Consider the following 8,980-nt stretch of genomic DNA (forward strand, 5'->3'; position numbering starts at 1 on the left):
GTTTTTATCTTTGTTCTTTATTTTCAAAAACTTCTATGTCCACATCATCCTCCAAGACCCTGAATGCCCTTGATTGCTCTTAATCTAGTCTCGATAGCTAGAGCTACTGTATCTCACAGTGAGATTTGTGCATCTAGGCAACTGGGATTTCTTAGTAAAATAAAATCATGGGTAACCAAACATTGCTTCTATTTTGGTTTTCCTTAAAGGAATCCCTAACATTTTTTAAAATTGTATATGGATATGATAAGTAAAGCACCTCCCACAGATGTGGACTGAAGTCATCTCCTGCATTTTTTTTACTCTGAAAGGTGCTCCAGTATCATGAGGATAACAGAACTTCACTAGAATTGTTCTTAGTAACAGAAAGTAATCCTTCATGGCAGGGGTTTAAGATTTATTACAGAATCTTAGATTAGCATTGCTAGTAAAACTGCTATGGGTGTAGTCTACAAAAATAATGAACTGGGGTTCTGATATATTTCTAATTCATCCTGTAATCACAGATGATTTTATTTGAGAGGATAATACACAAAGGCCCTTTTATTTCTGTTTATTTTGATAGTGTGCATCTTTCCTTTAGATTCTGTCATAAAACAGGAATTTAAGACAGAATGTCTGTTATTCTGTCTTTAGATGTACTGATTAGTCATAGCATCAACAGTAGCAGAGCCCAGGCTTAAAAACAAACAAATCTATAGGTCAAGATAATCTAATTGCCAGCTTCTGTCTTAATTTGCCTCTTCAAAACAGGTATTATCATATAGTCAAATTCTATATGTAGACAAATGACTATAAAGGAACAGTTTAAAATATACCTTAGATTTCATAGATTTTTAGGGTCAGAAGGGACCTCAGTAGGTCATCAAGTCTGACCCCCTGGCCTGGGCAGGAAAGAGCGCTGGGGTCAGATGACCCCAGCCAGGTGCCTTGTAGGACCTTCCCCCCAGGCCCCTAACCATACGAGTGGCCCTCCTCTGGACCCTCTCAAGGTTATCCACATCCCTCTTGAAGTGCAGTACCCAAAACTGGACTCAGTACTCCAGCTGCGGCCTCACCAATGCCGCATAGAGGGGAAGTATCACCTCTCTAGATCTGCTTGCGATGCACCTGCTAATGCATGACAGAGTGCGGTTAGCTTTACCTATCACTTTGTCACATTGACAACTTGTGTTCATCTTCTTGGAGTCAACAATGACTCCAAGATCCCTTTCCACTGCTGTGCTGCTTAGAAAGTCATCCCCCAGTCTCTAAGTGCATTGTTGATTCTTCTCCCTTGGTGCAGCACTTTGCACTTATCCTTGTTAGACTGCATCCTATTCTTTTCTGTCCACTTTCCCAGCCTATCCAAATCCTCCTGAATCTGTTCCCTGCCCCCTAGTGTGTTTACTTTGCCCCATAATTTGGTGTCATCTACGAATTTTGATAGAGTGCTCTCCATGCCCTCCCAGTCACTGATGAAGATATTGAACAGCACTGGTCCAAGGACTGAACCTTGGGGGACTCCATTGCCCACATCTTTCCAGGTTGATACCAACCCATCCGCCAACACTCTCTGGGTGCATCCCATAAGCTAATTTGCCACCCACCTGACCATGTAATCATCTACAACACAGCCGCTTAGTTTATTTATAAGACTGGGATGAGACACTATGAAAGGCCATTTGAAATCCAAGTAAATGACATCTACTTTGATTCCTTCGTCTAAGTATTTGGTGACCTGATCATAAAAAGAAACAAGGTTAGTCAGGCAGTATCTACCTGCTATGAACCTGTGCTGGTTGCCCTTCAGCATTATTTTTCCTGCTGGACTCCCACAAATGTGGTCCTTAATAATTTTTTTCAAAGGTTTTCCCAAAGATAAGAGGTGAGACTAACTGGCCTATAGTTACCCAGATCCTCTTTTCTCCCCTTCTTGAGAATAGGAACCACACTGGTCCTTTTCCAGTCCTCTTGGACCTGTCCTGAGCACCATAAATGGTCAAACAGTTGTGCCAGTGGTTCAGCTATGACACTGGCCAATTCCTTCGGCACCCTTGGATGAAAATCATCTGGGCCTGCTGATCTGAACACATCCAGCCCCTTCACTAGGTTGGCGCTAACTGTTGATGGGCTGATGTCCCTCTTGTGCCCGTCTATAGTCCAAATGGGAGACATGTCCTTATCCGTGTTCAGGAATACAGATACAAAAAACTCATTGAAGACCTCTGCTTTGTTCATCCCATCTGTCACCAATTGCCGTAGTCTGTCCTATGTTGCCATGCACCTTCTTTTTGCTTCCTGTATACCAAAAGGACTTTTTGTTGTCCTTAATTTTTGTTGCCAGCCTGAGTTCCATTGTTGCTTTGGCCTTTCTAACTGACTACCTGCAAATACAAGCCAAGTAGGTATATTCCTCTTTGGTGGCTACCCGCTGCTTCCACAGTTTGTATGCCTCTTTTTTCGCCCTTAGGCTTTCCTGGATTTCCCTGTTCAGCCAAGAGGGTTTCTTGGTCCCTTTACCCGGCTTTGATGTGCAGTGGGATAGTCCTCTTCTGTGCTCTAAGGATTGTTTCCTTGAGAAATGACCACCCGTCCTGTACTCCCATGTCACCAATGCTCCTGTTCCTCAGTACCTTGCTTACTACCCTCCTGAGCTCATTGAAATTGGCCTTTCTGAAATCTAGCACTTCTGCCCTACTGGTTATCTTTCCCACCCTTTGCTGGATAGTGAATTCTAACAATTGGTGGTCACTATCCCCTAGGTCAGTGGTTTTTAGTCTTCTTTTATTTTTGCGGACCACTTGAAAATTGCTGAGGGTCTCAGTGGACCACTTAATGAACTTTCTTTTGTTCTACAAATCAAAGCACACAACTCATATTTTAATATTAGTAGTCTTACCTTCCAAGTACAGATATTCTCGATTGTTCCGCAACCTTTCTGCGGACCACCTGAATGGAGTTCGTGGACCAGTGCTGGTCTGTGGACCACAGTTTGAGAACCTCTGCCCTAGGTTATCCTCTATCTGAAGATCTCCCACCAGATCATTCCCTGTAGCAAATACCAAGTCCAGTAAGGCATCTCCCTTAGTGGGACCATATACTTCCTGCATTAGGTGAAGGTCCTGTATGCAGGTTAAGAACCTACGTAAAAGGTCAGATCTAGCTGATTGCCCCTGCCAACAGATGTCAGGGTAGTTTAAGTCACTCATGACAACCATGTCCCTTGAGCGTACTGCCTCAGAGTTGCCTTGAGAATTTCATGTCTCTCTTCCTTCTGGTGTGGTGGTCTATAATAGACCCCACTACCAAGTCTCTTTTCGCCTGACTCCCTTGTATTCTGATCCACAATACAGGTAGTATTTAAGATATTTTGAGTTACAACGAATGACATGACATTTATAAATTGACACCCTGTTTTGACTTTGACATCAGTTTCAACTTTACAACAGTTGATCCGACACCACGCCATGCCAGCAAACAAGTTTGCTGTGTCACCCATCTCCCTAGAGAACATGTGTTCAAACTTCCACGGATGCTTTCTTTAAGAAAGCAGACAAGACTCCAGAAAAACCTGCAGCCAAGACTCCTGAGCAGACTCCAGCCAAGAGGTCTTCAAAAAGTCCAGCAAAGTCACCTCAAAGAAGTCCTTCCAAATCAATATGATTGCTATTTACAATATAAATACGTTAATGTAGCTATATTACTCATCGATCATTGATTTAGTACAAAATTCTGTGTTCTTTTTGGTGAAAATAGGGTATTGGGCCTTGGTTCAGGTTTATAACATTATTCCTATGCGGGCAGGGGGGACAGGAAATTGGTTCAGAGTTATGACGTTTCGACTTAAGGCAGTTTTCAGGAACCAGTTGTGTGTCATAAGTCTGAGGACTGCCTGTACCTCAATTTGTCCGCCTTCTGATCCCATCCTGATTATAGAAGATGTGTATTGCTCCTTAACAGAGAGCAATGCCCCCCCCACCTCCATCTTGTCTGTAGCCCTCAACGCCCACTGCCCAATCATGGGTAGGGCGCCACCAGGTTTCAGCTAATCCTACCAGTTTGAAGCCTGTTTGTTTGCAAGCAGGAATGTGAGCTCCTCCTGCTTGTTCCCCATGCTCCTAGCATTAGTATAAAGACACTTTAGCCCCACAATACCTTAAGTTTTTGTTCAAGAGCTTTGTAAAACAGGAAGTTTTATATGCCATGCACTTAACCTTGATTCTCTTGCTAGTGGAATTTTTTTGTACTGAAACCTTCTCACAATAAACAGAAGTCTCCCTGTGTAGAATGTGTTGTGCTACTTTATATCAGAATCTGATCTAAAATGTATTTGTTATAGTCTATACACAAATTTATGCAATTGACTATAAAAGTAAAAGTTTTAAAAATTAATGTCTCATCCATTATAAAAAGATGACAAGATCTATCTATCTATTAGTTCATTCATATTTTACATTATTCCATTTCCCGGGCCTGGCAATCTGACTTGATAATAGAGCTGGTTAAATGTTTGTGTGTTCTGTTACAAGAGGCTTTCAGTCAGAATTTTTGTAAAAGCAGTTGAATACTCAGTCTAATATTAGTGACCTTGTTCCAACCTTTCTTGTACCGAAGAACTCAATTTCAGTAGAGTTACTCTTGGTTTATACCATTGTGAGCGAGACCAGACTCAGGAATAGTAGACTGTTCTGATTTAGTTACAGCTCTATTTAAAGGGATGTAATGGGTTGCAAATCTTAGAGGAAAGGATGAAACAATATTGGAAAAACATGGTACTTCCTGGATTTGTTCCAAAATTTGAGTTGGATATCTAAGGCTTGTTTACAGTAATTGTCAGCTACAGCTTAACTATGAAAATAGTAGTGGTAAAATACAGTCAGCTAAAAGGCAGCAAAGCCAGCAAAGAAAGGAAAAATTATGAGCTTCATCTACAGAGCTCCAAGTACAGTGAGAGCACAAGCAATAACTTGGACCAGTGAGGATGATTTGGACCTCTTTAAGCAGTGATGCTAGAGAGTATGAAAATCCACTAGAAGAGAAGAACACTGAGCAAGTTATGCTAGTATTAGGCAAAATAATTACCAATTCCTATGTAAAATTATGCAACAAATCAAGTCACACTGGTTGTTTATGAAGGTGCAAGGTGCACAGAGATTCCAGGCTTAAAAACAAACTTGTGCTTCAGTTTAAAGGAGGGTCTTCTTCGCTTGCTTGTCCCATCTAAATGGGGTCACTGTTGTGGATCCTGGCTCTTCACTGGCTTTGGTGAGATGTATCTTCTTCTTCCAACTCCTCTCTCATGTCCCTCTCCACTACATCTCTCCATCTAATCTTCATTCTTTCTCTTCCCCCTCTCCCTGGCAATGCCATTCTGGTAACTTCTTTTCCCATTTATTCTTCTGGACTCTTTTGAACACGCCCATACCATGCCAGTCTTCTCTCTTGTAAATTTCTTAGTTGCCTCTACTACCTTCACTGATCCTCTGATGTAAGTATTCCTTGCCTGATCCATCTTCATCAATCCACACATCCATCAGAGTGTTCTCATCTCTATCACATTCATTCTTCAGGGCCATGCCTTCGGTCCATACAATAGTGCTGGATGTACATGTTTAGTATACTTTCCCCTTCAGCTTCAATGATACTTTCCTGTCATATAATACTCCTGTCACCAGTTCCTAGTTCATCCACCCTGCTGTTATTCAGTGGTTCAGCTCTTCATCTAACTCTGCATTCTGCTGAATGGTTGACCCCAGATACTTGAACTTGTCAACTTTACGAACATGTTTTTCATTGATTATCACATTTCCAACATCAGGTACCTCAGAGAAGTCACAGTGCATATATTCTGTTTTGGACTGACTAATCTTCATTCCTCTTCTCTCTAGTATGTCTCACCATTGGTTCAATCCAGCTAGCACTTCCTCTAGACTCTCCTTGCAAGTGAACCCATCTCCACAAACATAATATTCCAGGGTGGTCTCTTTTGTTCAGTAAACCCATCCATCATGACTGCAACAGGTATAGGCTCAAAGTTGAACCCTGATGTATACCCACCTTTACCTCAAAACTCTCTTTCTTTCCTGAATTGCTCCTCACTTTCATTGTACATTTCCAATACATGTCCTTGGTGGTACTGACATATCTCTCCGGCACCTCCTTAGATCTCAGGCACTCCTATATTTCCTCCCTGGTACACGATTGTAGGCTTTCTCCAGGTCAATGAAAATAAAATGGATATACAGCCTTCCCTATATTTCCCCATCGTCTGTCTTATTGGGAAAACCAGATCCATGGTACCTTTCCCTGGCATGAATCCATACTGGTCTTCTTCAATGACCACTTCAGTCCTTAACCACTTTTCCACCCCTCTTTCCCATGATTTAGAAATATGAAGGCGAGACATCAATTTAACTGCCCGATGGTTGCCACAAGCCTGGACATCAACTTTCTTCTTGAATATTGGCACCAACACACTCCCTCCCCATTCATTTGGCATTTTCTCTGTTGCAAATATCACTTTAAACACCTTCCATAGTAAATTGATTCCTTCTTCCCCCAAGATTTTCCAAACTTCCCCTACTCGATTATCAGGTTCTGTTGCTTTCCCATTCTTCATTTTGTTCATTTCTCTTTTCACCTCCATGCTGCTGATATCAATCACCATGCCTTGATTTTCTGTGGCACTTGCTCACAAAATGTTGGGGTTCCCTTTGCTCATCAGGTCTTGAAACTAGTTCTTCCAGCTGTCCTTAATCAATTCTTTGTTCGTCAACAGTCTCTCAGAAATGTCTTTGATCATTCTCACATGTATTACCCTTGTCAATCTTTCTCTTCTTGTAGCTATCCTGTACACTTCCTTCTGTCCCTCTTTTGTTTTTAGCCTTTGGTACAAATTATCCATTGCAGTGTTTTTGGCCTTAGCAATAGTTCTCTGTGCACTCTTCCTCTCCACTTTGTATGCTTCAAAGTCCAGAGGGTCCCCTGTATCTTTCCATTTCTCTTTCTCCCTTACTGCTTCCTGGACCTCCTCATTTCACCACCACATTTCCTTCTGGATGGGCATCTTTCCAGATGATGCTCTGAACATTTTTTTTCCCACTTTCCTGACCTTATCCACTGCCTCTTGCCAGCAACTTTCAAGGTATTCTATTTCTTCAACCTGTACTTCTTTCAACACTTTTTCTGAAGGCCTCTCTTGTTTCATTGTCCTGTCACAGCCTCTACCACTTAATTTTCTTAACTCCTTGATATTTAGTATGCCTCATTCCTTTCACCCTCGTGTCCGTGACTACCATTCTGTTACATGGTAACTTCCTCTGCTGGGATCACTATGCAGTCTTTCACCTCTTTCCAATCCCATTTCCTCACTAGCAAATAATCCACTTGAGTTTCTCTACCTCCATTCTTTTACATGATTATATCATAGAATTGAAGGACCAGAAGGGACCTGCACATTCATCAAGTTTGGTCCCCTGCCATGGGCAGGAAGTTGTTGGACTCAGACGAGCTCAAGAAAGTGCTTTTCCAGCCTCATGTTGAACACTTCCAAGAATGGCGACTCCACCACCTCAGCTGGGAGTGTGTCCCAGGTTCTGGTGACCCTTACAGAGAAAATTTTTTTCTCATGTCTAGCCTGAATTTACCCTCTATTAGCTTGTACCCATTGGTCCTTGTCTTCCCCTGAGGTTCCTTCCTGAAGAGTTGCTTCCCTAGATCTTGATGCTCACCCCGTTGTACTTGTAGGTAGCTATCAAATCACCTGTCGGCCTTCTCTTACTCAGACTGAACAGGCCCAGTTGCCAAAGTCTCTCCTCATAGGACCCATCCTCCATGCCCCCAATCATACGGGTGGCCCTTCTTTGTACCATCTTGAGCTTATCCACATTCTTCTTGAAGTGCGGTGCCCAGAACTGGACATAGTACTCCAGCTGTGGCCTCACCAACGCTGAATAGAAAGGGAAGAGGACCTCTCGGGATCTATTGGTGACACATTGGCTGATACATGCCAGAGTTCTACTTGCTCTTCTGGCAACCTCATCGCACTGTTGACTCATGTTCATCTTCCAGTTAATTATGATCCCCAGGTCCCATTCAGATGCAGTGCCAGTCAGTGGACCAACACCCATTGTGTAGTTATGGTGAAGGTTCTTCCTACCCAGAAGAACCCTGCACATTTCTCCCTGTTAAACCTTGTGACAGCTGAAAAATATGTCTGTGAGATAAAGGTGCTTGTTGAAGGCTCTATGAAGATTAGACCAAGTGTTTTTCGATTAATTTGGTTAGATATTAAGCAATATGTTGTTGCTAAGAGCCTAATTAAAGTCTAAGATGTAGTACGGCCTTGTATGAAATAAGGCCTAGTAAATTTAGCAAAGCCTTATAGAAGTGATGGTAGGCCCTGTGGCATAGTAAAAATTAACCTTATCAGAAGAATGCAAGGCTTGTACTGCTATTGGTCAGTCTAAGGACAGTTGAAGTAAAAAGAATCTGAATGGCTGTAAGTTATCAGCATAGCTCAGAAGTTATAAATTGGCTGACACATCCGGAAATCATTTAGAAGGAAGATACAACTGTGTGAAAGGAACTACAGATTAGCCGTTGGCCTGGATTCAGTGGGCCCGTGGATCTCGAGGAGCCCAAGGACTGAATACCAAGGTCCTTCCTGGTACCCCTCGGACAGCGCTGATGGGGGACACCTGACTTCGCTGAGCTCTGTGGAAAAAGGAACTTGTCGTACATCGGCCATCAGAGGGGACTGCCGATAAGTTGTCAACGTGAATTATTATCATCTGTCATTGTCTGTCTTGTTACTACGCGTAGTTGTGTTTTTGTTAAGTCAATAAACCTTTCTTACCTCTCTACCCCCGACCACACTCTAAATCCCAAACCCTCCGCAGGCGGCTGGGACAAACCTCATCCGATTCAGTTCCACCCATAAAACCAGTTTGTCAAAGTCATCCTGGATCTTTACTCTATCCTATGATGTGTCCACATT

Source organism: Alligator sinensis, unplaced genomic scaffold, assembly GCF_000455745.1.
Source record: "Alligator sinensis unplaced genomic scaffold, ASM45574v1 scaffold428_1, whole genome shotgun sequence".
Lineage (NCBI taxonomy): Eukaryota > Metazoa > Chordata > Crocodylia > Alligatoridae > Alligator > Alligator sinensis.